Genomic DNA, 12,766 nt, shown 5'->3' with positions numbered 1-12,766 from the left:
ACCTCTGCCATCTTTGCTTGCGCGAAGGAGTCATCCTGCAACGCTCGTCGCACCGCCTCCAGGTCAACTGTTGCCGCAGCGCACGCCCACACTGTCGGTGCGAAGATGTGCATGGCGGCCGCTGGCGTTGCCTCCTCCAGATACTGTGGCTTACGGGAGAGAGCATCCGCCATGATGTTGGTGTCCCCCGGGACATACTCTATTCGGAAGTCGAAGTTCGCAAAGAACTCAGCCCAACGTATCTGCCTCTGGTTCAGGAACTGTGCCGTGCGCCAGTGCTCCAGATTCTTGTGGTCCGTGCAGACCTGCACCGTGTGCTTGGCGCCGATCAGGAAGTGCCTCCACGCTTTGAATGCTGCATGAATGGCCAGCAACTCCCTGTCCCAGATGGTGTAGTTCTGTTCGGACTTGCTGAGCTTCCTGGAGTAAAACGCTCCCGGCCTCCAAACCCCCTGCGGGTCTTTCTGCAGCAGGACTGCTCCCACGGCTCTGTCCGAAGCGTCTGTCTCCACCCTCATCGGCCTGCTGGGGTTGACATGAAGCAGCTGCTCTTCCGACGCGAAGAGACGCTTGAGTGCCTGAAAGGACTGCTCCGCCTGCTCTGTCCAGATGAACTTCTTTTTCTTGGAGCTGAGCGTGTCCGTGATGGCCGCTGTCTGCATAGCAAAGCCTTTGATAAACTTGCGATAGAAGTTCGCGAAGCCGACAAACCGTTGGACCTCCTTCCGGTTGCGCGGGCTTTTCCAATCCAACACTGCTCGAACCTTGGCGCTGTCCATGGCGAGCCCCTTGTCAGACAACTTGTAGCCCAGGAAATCCACCTCCGTCACGTCGAATTGGCACTTCTCCAGCTTGGCGTAAAGCCTATGCTGCTGTAGCCTGCTCAGCACTTCCTTGACGTGACTGTCATGCTCCTGCTGCGATTCCGAAAAGATCAGGATGTCATCCAAGAAACAGACGCACGTCTTGTAGAGGAGCCCCGCCAGCACGTGATGCATAAAAGCTTGAAAAACGTGGGAGCCATTTTGCAATCCAAAAGGCATAACTCTATATTCGTAGGTGCCCAGTGGCGTGAACATGGCTGTCTTCCACTCATCTCCCTCCCGCATGCGAATGAGGTTGTACGCCCCTCGCAGGTCCAACTTGGTGAACACGCTGCCCTTCCGTACCTTTGCGAGGAGGTCGTCGATTCGGGGCATGGGGAAGTCCGATGGCTTGGTCACACTGTTCAAGGTGCGATAATCCACTACAAGTCTTTTTTGGGACGTGTCCCGCTTCTTAACAAAGAATACAGGACTGCCCCCCGCTGCCTTGGACTCTCGTATGAAACCGCGCTCCAAATTATGATCTATGAACTCTTTGAGTTCCTGCAGTTCGTCCTCAGACATGGAATACAGCTTCCCTTTGGGCAGCGCCGCCCCCGGCAGCAGGTCAATTTTGCAGTCATATGGTCTGTGGGGGGGGGGGTAGCCTGTCTGCCTCCTTCTCGCAGAAAACCTCCAAAAATTCTGCGTACTTGTGGGGAACCGCTTGCAGCGTGCCTAGCTGCAACTGTGACTCCTCTTCCTCTCCTTCCTGCCGGGGCACTATGCAGTGTTCAGCACAAAAGGAAGAGCCAAAGGTCAGCTGCCTCTGGTACCAAGCCAGCGTCGGGCTGTGCTTGTCCAGCCAACTCATTCCCAATACAATGGGCGTGTCCGATAGTTGAGTGACGTTGAAGCTGATGATTTCCCTGTGATTTCCAAGTCGCATCACCATCGGTGGCGTTTGCTTCACCACTTGCCCCCCTAGCAGCTCCCTGCCATCCACCGTGACAACCTGCAGGGGCAGCGTGGCAGGCAGCAACTGTATAGCGTGCCGGTCGACAAAGTCTTGCCCTATAAAGTCCGCATTGCTTCCTGAGTCAATGGTGATTGGCACGTCCATGGTGATTCCATTGGGTAGTTGGAGCGATGCGGTGAGCCTCACTACTGGCTTGGGCGGGAGGGGGTCCATGGGCTGTAAAACCTCTGGGGACTGCTTCACTGACACGTCTGGCTGGGCCCCAGTGCCTCTTTCTCCAGCCAGACTCCGTCGTTTCCCTGCTGTGGTTCTCCTTGCTGCGTTGCTGCAGTTACCATTGCTGAGGCTGCAGTGTGCTTGTGGAGCCTCTGGGGACACTCTTTCGCCATATGCTTCGGATCATCGCAGATGTGACACTTCCTGGTCCCTCTAGGAGGCTTCGCTTTCACTGCTGCCGGTGCTAGGGCTCTGGCTGCTGACTGAGCCCTTGCACCTCCAACCTCCATAGGTTCAGCTCCTCCTGCTGGCGGAGGCGTGGATTGCGCACGCGCTGATTCTCTGGGAAGGAAGGAGTAGCCCCTGGCTGGTTCGCCCCCTCCACGCCCTTCGTCCCTGCTCCACGGACGTTCTTCCAGCCGCACCCCTACCGCCAGCGCCCTCTGAACGATCTCCTGCGTGGTCCGGGGTCTCTCCCCCCTCGCAATTTCATCTTTAACCGTGCTGTGCAATCCCTCCCAAAACAGGTCTCTTACTGGAGCCGAATCTCTGTCCCATTCCAGGGCACTGACCAAAGCGAAAAAGCGGGCATGGTACTGCCTTACGCTGGCCCTCCCTTGCTTCAGTCCATGTATCTGCTTCCGAGCAAGATCCACGTCTATGCTTGATAAAAAGCACCCATCCATCGCTTTAATAAAGGCATCCGCATTTTGGAGCGCCGGATCCTTATCTCTCCACAAATTGCGCAGCCATGCTTTAGCATCTCCATGCAAATGGGACATGATGAATCCCACTTTCTCTTGTTCATCTCTAAAGTCTTTGTTCAGCAGTTGCAGTGCACACATTACATCTGCCCTAAAGTTGGGGTACTGCTGCAAATTCCCATCGAAGTGAGAGACCAGACCGCCTGTTCGTCTCCCCAACCCAATCCCCTCCGGTTTGGGTGTCAGTTGCCCTTGCTTCGTAAGCATGTCCAACCTGACCTGGAGATCCCTGTAGGCGGCAGCTGCGTCCTCCTCTCTCTTCCTGGATGCAAGAGCCTCGGTGTTCAGTCGTGTCACTGCTTCTCTGAGTTCCGCTATCTGCTGTTCGGCCGTCATGTTGTCTGCCGTTCGTGAGCTCGCTAGTAGGCACCCGCTTTCTCTCCTCTCCGTGAGGCCGTAGATGCCCACAATTTATGAGACGGAGCTTACTGTCAGAGCTGCTCCCAGATCCTAGCTCACAGAGGATCACCCTAGCCAGCGATCATTAAGTAAAAGTCTTTATTGAGTTACAGTATCCAATCTCAAGCTGCTGCGTGCAACTCTACGTCTTATGCGTTAGATCGGCGAAGCTCCGTCTGAGTCTCCGCCCCTTGTACACCAACTTAATATCCTAGCCCTGCTCCACCTTTTCCGCCTGACTGTTCTCCTCTGAGTCCCTCTGCCCCCCGGGGTCTCTTCCTTCCGGGATTCTTCTGACGCCGACCCCCCGGACCCTCCTGTCTCCTTGCGCCGGGCTTTAGGACCTGGCTCCCTTTCCGGGCTGCCTACTGCGTCTCTTTCCTGTGCATTTGAACTTGGCGCGCGCGCCCAACCTTCCACTTTCCGTCTGACCGTTTCTTCGCTCCCCGATGGAGGTGTGGCCACTCCTGACTCGTGCCCTCCCCCCTGTTGTGAGCCGCCAGCGCTTGATCCCTGGCGCCCTTCCTCTTCCCTGCTCTCTGGTGGTGACGCTGGTCCCGATTTCCAACTGCTCCCCTCTGAGTCCCCTCTGGCTCTATCTTCCTGGGGTGTCCCCCTAGGCTCCCCCCTTGCCCTGGCCACTGGTGCTCCTTTCTGTGAATCTTCTGATTCACTGGAAAGACTCGGAGATCTCGGGTCGTCGTCATCACTCATCTTTTCTTCTGCCTCCTCCCCCTCGCTCTCTGTTTCCTCCCTTGCCCTTGCCTCTGCTCCTGAACCCCTGACAATTGGGTTTATTTATATTTTTTCCATCCACTTCTAGATTTGTAACTGTATTTAATTTTTGTCTTTTTTTCAATTGCCAAGCCAGAAGCTTACCACATTTGTCTGCGGATTCGAATGTCTTTTGTCTCATTTGCTTTATCTTCCACTCAATCTCTTGGTTCATCAATTCCATATATTGTGTTTGATATAACTTAATCTCTCTCAAGATCTCCTGGGACTTTGGTTTTGATCTTAGTTTTTTCTATCCTTTTATCTTTTCCAAGATCTTTTCCTTCTTCTCATTCTGCTTTCTCTTTTTAATTGAATTTTGTTGAATCAAAAATCCTCGCATCACAGCTTTGCTTGCGTCCCAGATCACTCTTTTTTCCACATCAGCCTTTAAATTTATTTCAAAATAGTCCTTTAAGGTTTTTTGGGCCTTTCTGTGGATCTCCTCATCTCGAAACAGGGTGTCATTCATCCTCCATCTAAATTGACCAGTTGTTGTAAGTTTCATTTCCATCTTCACGGCGTTATGGTCGGAGCAAGTCTTTGGGCAGATTTCTATTTTCTTAATCTTTGGAGCCATCCCACTAGTAATCCAAATTTGATCGATTCTGGTCCAGGTCATCATTGCTTGAGAGAAAAAGGTTCCCTCTCTCTCGAGAGGGTTCCTCGTTCTCCATATGTCTATTAAGTCCATATTTTCAATCATTTCGAAGAAGGTCTTCGGAAGTCTCCCTTCCTTGGAGATTGTCAGTCTTTGTGCCTTGTCCATGTTAGTAGAAACCACACCATTCATGTCTCCCATAATTATTACATTATAATCCAAATAGTCCATCAGAGTTTCGTGAAGTTTCTTAAAAAAATCCGCCTTGCCTTCATTTGGTGCATAAACTCCAACTATTAAGAATCTTTCTCCTTGTACTTGTATTTCAACTGCTAAGTATCTTCCTTGTTCATCTTTAAACATCATTTTTGGGATCCATTTCTCTTTTACGTAAATCACAACTCCTCTTTTCTTGACTTTGTCTGATGAGATAAATTCTTGTCCTAATCTCTTATTTATAAGTAGTTTCCTGTATACTCTGGTTACATGGGTTTCTTGTAGGCAAATCAAGTCCAATTGTTCTTTTTCAAAATATGAAACACCTGTCGTCTCTTCAAGGGCATGTTCAGCCCATTGCAATTCCAGCTAAGGAGTTGCAGGGCCATCTTATTGTTTCTCTGTTACCCCTCCTACTGCTCCGAGTTGTTGCTCTTCCTCAGATGGCGATGGTTTTAGTCCAAACGATAAGTTCAAAATATCCAATGCTCTCCTTTGTTCTAGAAGTGGGTCCACCGTTCCCTTCTGTAAGTCCTCGTTGTTTCTCTCCAAGAACCTCTCTTTGTCTTGGATTGTCTTTATTTTCACCTTCTTTCCCTTGTAGTTAAAGGACAGTCCTTGTGGAAACTCCCACCTAAAGAGGATGTTGTTCTTCTTTAGCAGGTAGACCAAATCCTTATAGAAGGTTCTCACCTCCAAGATATATTTAGGGATATCTTTAAAAATTTGTATAGGTGATTTTTCTGTTCTGTCTCCTGCCCAATCTAAATGCTGTTATTATCTTAAATTCTTCCTCCTCCAAATCCTCCTGCCAAAAATCAGCAAATGCTTGTGTTAGATACTCCACGAGGCTATCTCCTTCACTCTCGGGAATTAATCTTAATTTCAAATTTCTCTCCTTTCTCTGTAATTCCAACAAAGACAGGGTCGCATCATGCTCATATACCTTCTTTGCAATCGGTTCTAGCTTCTCCTGTGTCTCTCCGGCAATATTTCTGGCATCCTCTGCTATTTTACGTGTTGCAGAGTTTTCTTCAATCAGTTTATTTATAGATTCTGTGTTAAATGTCACACTTCTCGTGTTCAAGTCCAATCTTGCTGTTAGCTCTGTTAATTTTTGTGAATTTTCTGTACTCTGCTTTGTCAAAGTCTCCAAGGATTGATTTATCTTAAGTAGTGCCTGTGTCACTGACTCCATGGAGGCAGCTGTCACTTTTTCTTGCCCAGCTGCTCCTGTAGGGGTTAGACCAGAAATTGAGCCTCTTTTCTTTTGTTGCAGTTGTTGCTGTTTTGCCTTAGCTCTGGTAGTTATCTCTTCTGCCGGGCCACTCATGTCCCAAGGACGTTCCCACAGAAACAATTCCCTGATGGAAAATCCCACTGTCTTAAACCAATGCAAATAATACTTTCAGCCCTCTAGGGGGAGCAGAACAAAATGTCCAAATGGAGGAGGCAAAGAGGTTAAAAACAAATATGTCAGGAGGCTTGAATATATAAACTGCAGCACTTTTTTTCCCTTAGATACTCTTTCAACACACTCCAATATACTGTAGCAGTAGAGTCCCAAAACTTTGTATCAAGCTAAACTTCAATCATGTAACTTTCCCACAAGTTCCTAGAAACAGTTCAGTGACCTAGTATATTTGGCAGTCCGTTTCAGTGGATTAAGACAGCGGAAGACTTTTTCTTTTTTCCCTTCAAATTGTTCATGCAGGTTTCTAATGTCCCTTTTTGCTCCCCTCTGCCCTGCTTGCTAGAGGGGAATCTATATTCAATGTCAGGCTTAAACAGTTTTAAGTTACTTCCTGCGGATGCAGCTTTAAAACTCCGTTGCTTTAGCTGTCATGCAGTCGGGGGAAGGCAGACTTCCTTAATTTTTACCATCCCCGTTTTCAGTCTAATTTCAGATTCAAATCTTTAGTTCCAGATAGACGATCTTACTCACGAGTTTTCCAGTCCAAAATTTACAGGAAGGAATCGGCGCTCTCCGTCAATGGCGACGCGGCTTCACCCTGCGGGCTGGGTAGCGACTCTCAGCACCGCGCTCTCCCGATGCCGTTCCGGAGCCTTTAAAAAGGCTCTTTCGCAGTAAAGGGGGGCGCTTCTGGTGCCCACCGAGTCTCCTTGTTCACAGGCTTCCGCGCCTGTGATTTTAGGGGTCCCCCGCTTGCCGTAGCGGGTCAGACCCGAACTCGCAGAGCAGTCCTCCTCCGGAGCTCGGAAAGAGGACCGCCATTAACGCTGGCGCCGACCGGAAGTCCCCCATACAGAAAGGTTTAACCAGGCAACATAGCCAGGAGAGGCGGCAACTTACGCACGAGCAACCCATACTCATTACAGCAATCCGTCAGTCCCTGACGTCGCTCGTGCACAGCGACAGGCAGGCAGCATCATGAGCAAAACCGGAGAGGCTGGCGCCACGGAGGGAGCAGCTGGAGTGCAAAATCTGGTGGAGAGGAACCGAGATTTGGAACAGCATGTGGCTCTTCTGACGACGCGGCTGGACGAAAGGCGGGCTCAGGATGCTCAGGTCAGACCCACCCCCGTAGCAAGGAAGGTACCGGGACTGGTACACAAATTTGTAGGGAAACCCCAGGACTACAGTGCGTTCCGAACGGAAATAGAGTACGCGTTGGAACTGCAACAGAATGATTTTGCAGACGATGGGCAGAGGGTTGCCTATATTGTCGGACATCTGCAGGATGGGGACAGAGAATGGATCAGGCCCCTAATGGCAACGCAGAATGCCGCCTTGAAAGACCTGAGGAAATTCTTCCAGGCGATGGATGCGATGTATTCCAGTGATGTACAGCAAAGTGTGACTCGACGGGAACTGCTGGGCTGCAAACAGGGGAACCAGTCAGTTAGAGACTACTGGTCACGCTTTGCCATGTTAGTCCACCGGCTCGGGTGGGAATTGGACTCTGAACCCATTCAAATGCTGTTCGAGGAGGGGTTGTCCCCAACGGTGAAGGACGAGCTTTCCCGTGCACCCCGCCCGCAGTCGATGGATCAGCTGACCAAGGCTGTGCTTGTGATTGGTGTAAGGCAGGAAGCGCGGGCCCAGGAGAAGCGGGAAGGGAGAGAGCAACGTTACCATGACTACCGCATTCCTGAAATACCAAGGCAACCTTCCCCGCCGGCGAAGCCAATGGAAATAGATGGGGCGCGCGCGGGGGAGGTTTCAAACTCCAGTGAAGGTCGCAAAAGGGAGGGAAAGGATGGGAAAACCACCAAGAAGTGTTTTCTCTGCCAGCGGCCAGGACATTTTGCCAGGGTCTGCCCGCAAAGAAAGGCCTGGCAAGGGATGGTGGGAGCTGCAGGAGGTGAGGAGGAGATGGTAAAGGGGCAGGAGCAGGGAAACGCCAACGCTTGGCTGCCACTCAGCGGGCACAGCAGCCAGGCCAGCAACCAATAGAAGTGCCCAAACCAGACCCCCCAGGGCGGCTATAGCCATAGAAGTGGTGTTAGAACTCCCAAATGGGCACTCATTCAAGGTGAAAGGGCTGTTGGATTCAGGCAGTTCCTGCAATTTCTTCAGCAAGGACTTTGCACTAGAGCACCAGCTTCACCTGAGGCCCCTGGATTTCCCCTTGCAAGTAACCACCATTGATGGCAGGGAGCTTCTGGGAGGGGAAGTGACGCACCAGACCCCACCAATGAGAATGAGGGTTTCCAGGCACACGGAGACCATCGCCTTTCACATAGCCTCACTGGCAGGGCCCCCAATAATATTAGGGATGAGCTGGCTAGAACAACATGATCCAGTGGTGGTTTGGCATCAGGGAACGGTCACCTTTGGGTCCACTTACTGCTTGGAACACTGTCTAGGGGGGGAAACCCCAAGAATGACCGTGGCCAGGGTGGCTGGGATAGCTGTGGAGCCGAAAGGGGAGGTGCCACCACAATATGCTGACCTGCAGGAGGTCTTCAGCGAGAAGGAGGCAGATAGACTACCCCCCATAGGCCCTTTGACTGCCAAATCAACTTGCTCCCTGGGGCGCAGCTACCGGTGGGTAAACTGTATGCCATGTCGGACAGGGAGATGAAGGAGTTGCGGAAATTTATTGACAAGAACCTGAAAAGAGGCTTCATAAGAGAATCAAAAGCGGTAGGGGGCAGTCCAGTGTTCTTTGTGGACAAAAAGGACACTAATCAGCCCAGGCTCGTTGTGGACTATAGGGCCGTCAATTTGGTATCGGAACCAGTGACCTTCCCAATGCCCAGGATTGACGACATTTTAACACGGGTGAGGCAGGGGAAATTTTTTACCAAGCTTGATCTCAGGGGAGCATACAACTTGATTAGGATGAGGGAGGGGGACGAACGGAAGACCACAATGTTCACACTCCTGGGGGCCTTTGAGTACCTAGTTATTGTTGAGGTTGGAACTTAACAGGTTAAGTTCTTCCCATGATGCCACACCATTCTGACGTCAGTTTTCGAAGCTGGGAGGAGAATGGGAGGAGTTCTCTATTCTCTCTCTGTGCTGTGAGGGGAAAGGAAGCAGTCTTATAATGGCTGCAAGCAGTCCTGGTTTTTCCGGAGATTTGTTGGAATAAACAACTGTAAATAGACAAACCTGGACTCTCTGTGTGTTTGTCTGAAGCTAAGCTAAGCTACGTGACAGTTTTACACCGCTGTGTTAAAACTCTGCTGAGGCGTGACTGAGAGCTGCGGAGCGGAAGTGTGCCGGGCGGCCATAAATCGCTAATTGAGGATCGCAAATCAATTAGCGGGAGTCACGGCTGACCTACAAAGTCCAAGAGGTTATGGGTAACCTTAATCACCGATCGTAAAACCGTCACGGGAGAGCTGCCGGGAGCTTTGAAATCTGCGGTGTCGAGCAGAGAAGCACGGCAGGAGGCGGAGGCAAGCAAGCAAGTAAACTGAAAGACGCAGAGATCTGCCTGTGTTGCTGTGAGCTGAGAGAAGCAAGGCATCGTTTCTCCAGGGACAGAAGCCAGAGGAGCTGGTGTTTTTGTAAGTACAGCTTGGGGCCCCTTGGGAGAACGGGAGAAGATGGCAGATGGCCAGGAGGTGCTTCAAGCTCCGTTTGAACAGCTTGAGGAACTCACCGCCCAAGCGTGGAATACCTGGGCAAGAAGGGTGAGAGCGTGGTTTTTAGCCACGGAAGTTTGGGACGTTTCCCAGAGAGAGCCAGTGGAACTGCTGGTGGACAGAGATGACAGAGATGCAGGAAAGTTGCAATCTGCTTCTCTGGAGGAGAAAATGCAGAGGGAGAAAGCTATGAGAGCTGAGGTCTGCATGTTGAGAGCAGGTGTTCATGCTAATTTGCAACATCACCTGGAAAGCATTGAATCTGCGTGTGAGGCTTGGCGAGTGCTGAAACGTCTGTGTGAAGACTCAGCAGAGGGCCAAGGGCAGATGGAAGCTGAAAGCCTAGAGATGGCTGGAGCCCCTGTTCCTGATAATTTAGCCTCAAGGAGTGCTAGTGAGCAAGTCGGGGGGGGGGCGGAAAATTCCAAAGGCAAGTTTGAAAAGTTTTCCACTGTGCCTGCTGGAGTGGCGTTCAGGGGGGGCGGATCTGGCAAGGAGTGCTTTTCCGGAAGAAGGAGGGCCAGGCCAGCTGAAAAGAGCCCCAGGCAGTGTTTTTCCACTGGAGTTCGTCGTTGCTACGTGTGTAAAGCAACGGGACATCTGCGTCGAGATTGCCCCCACCGGAGCAGAGAGGCAAGGCAGGATGTTGTCAAGGACACTTTTCATGGGAACCAGTCGGGTTTCCATGGCAACCGGTCTGGAAAAACAACCAGGCGTGGGACTGAGGCTGGTGGACGTGCCAGGTACCGTGAGGAGACTTATCAAATCACGGCTAGTCTGGCGTTGGCTGAAGACAGCTGTGGGACAAGCCCAGAGCTAAGTTTTGTTATTGACTCTGCAGCTAATTGCAATTTGATTCCAGAGACACCTGCTGTCGAGAGATGGAATTGCAAGGCAATTCCGGCTGGGAAAACTGTTCTCTTTGCAAATGGACAGAAAAGAAATGTGACTAATGCTGTAAATTTGCATTTTTCTATTTTACAGGAAACGATGGCGTGTTGTACTGTTCCTGGGATGAACCACTGTCTTTTATCTGTGCCTTATTTCCTGAAAAAGGGATTTACGGTTTGTTTTCAGGGTGATGTCTGCACAATCTCCAAAGGAGGGAGGATGTTTGCCAAGGTTAAAAAGGGGCAGAATGATCTTTTCATTCTTAAAACGTCTCTGGAGGGTGATGGGAAGGTTGAGAAAGCACAAGCACTGCGTGCTACAATTCCCAATCATGATTCATGTGTCCATGCTTGGCATGCACAAACAGCTCATAGTTCTCTAGAAGAACTACAGGTGCTGCCAGAGGTTTCCAATGGTTGTAATATCTCAGAATGTGGACATGCTGTAAATTGTGAAACATGCAAACTGGCAAAGGTAAAAGGTTGCAGTTATCCAAAAGTGGAGAGGATAACCACAAAATCTTTCGAACTGGTTCACATAGATTTGTGGGGTCCTGTAAAAGAGCCAAGTCTGGGAGGGTCAAGGTTTCTGCTAACGATGCAGGAGGATTTTACGCAGAATACCTGGACTCTTGGTCTCAAATCCAAGGATGATGCAGCACAACTGATCAAAGGGTGGATTGAGGAGGTGGAACAAAGGTTTTCCACCAAAGTGCAAGCTGTCACAAGTGACAGAGGAGCTCAATTTACAGGTTCTGCTTTGCAGAAGTTCTTTCGCAAGAAAGGGATACGTCACACAGTGACTTCACCCAATCAGTGGGGGGTGGCAGGGCTGAAGTGTCAGGCTCTGGTTAAAACTGCACAGGTGTTGCTGGAAGATTCTGGGTTACCTCCAAGGTTTTGGCTGGAGGCAATCAGGTATGTGAGCTTCACCTGGAATCGTACCTACAATTCCATGGTAGGTGACACACCGTTTGGGTTGTTGCATGGCAGGAAACCCCAGATTCATTTTTTTGCGTATGTTTGGGTCACGTGCGTCTGTGCCGGTACCTACTGCTTTGCAGGGGCCAGATGGATCCAAGTTCCGGAAAATGATCTTCTGCGGGTATGAGCCAGAAGCATGTGCATGGAGGTTTGCATTTCCATCAGGTGATCAGAGTAAGTTACTGATCAGTAAACACGCTGAGTTCTATGAGCAGGATAAAAAGTCAAAAACTGCTGTCAAGCGTGATGTTCTTTCAGAGTGTCTCTCTGATTCAGAACAGGAAGATTCTGAGGGGGAGGAAGGAGAGGCTGAGTCTGCTGATGACGATCAGGTCACTGACCAAAGTCAGGAACAGGAGGAGGTATCTGTAGCATCTCCACAAGTTGTAAAAAGGGAGGCCAAAAGTGAGCCTAGTTCTCCTGTGAGTGTAATGGAGAGGATTCGAAAACGCTTTAAGTCAGAGGGGGAATCCCGTGATGCTGAGGACACATTTCCTGGTGGCAGTGAGTCAGAGGTAACATCTGAGTTTGTGCCCAGAAGGTCTAGTCGCACAACAAAGGGCGTTCCACCTGAAAGATACCAGGCAACATGTGCGTGGGCAAAATTCGCACAGTGTGATTCTGGGAGTGTTGAAGGGGTTCAACAGGTGCCTGGAAAAGATGCCGGGAAGGGGCACAAGGCAAAGGGGAAGGTGTTGAACTCAAAAGTGTCTTGTCAGAATGTGCAGCAAGGGGGGGGGGTGTTGAGGTTGGAACTTAACAGGTTAAGTTCTTCCCATGATGCCACACCATTCTGACGTCAGTTTTCGAAGCTGGGAGGAGAATGGGAGGAGTTCTCTATTCTCTCTCTGTGCTGTGAGGGGAAAGGAAGCAGTCTTATAATGGCTGCAAGCAGTCCTGGTTTTTCCGGAGATTTGTTGGAATAAACAACTGTAAATAGACAAACCTGGACTCTCTGTGTGTTTGTCTGAAGCTAAGCTAAGCTACGTGACAGTTTTACACCGCTGTGTTAAAACTCTGCTGAGGCGTGACTGAGAGCTGCGGAGCGGAAGTGTGCCGGGCGGCCATAAATCGCTAAC

This window comes from Podarcis vaucheri (genome assembly GCF_965113315.1).
Source record: "Podarcis vaucheri genome assembly, chromosome: W".
NCBI lineage: Eukaryota > Metazoa > Chordata > Lepidosauria > Squamata > Lacertidae > Podarcis > Podarcis vaucheri.
This window is presented reverse-complemented; position numbering follows the sequence as displayed.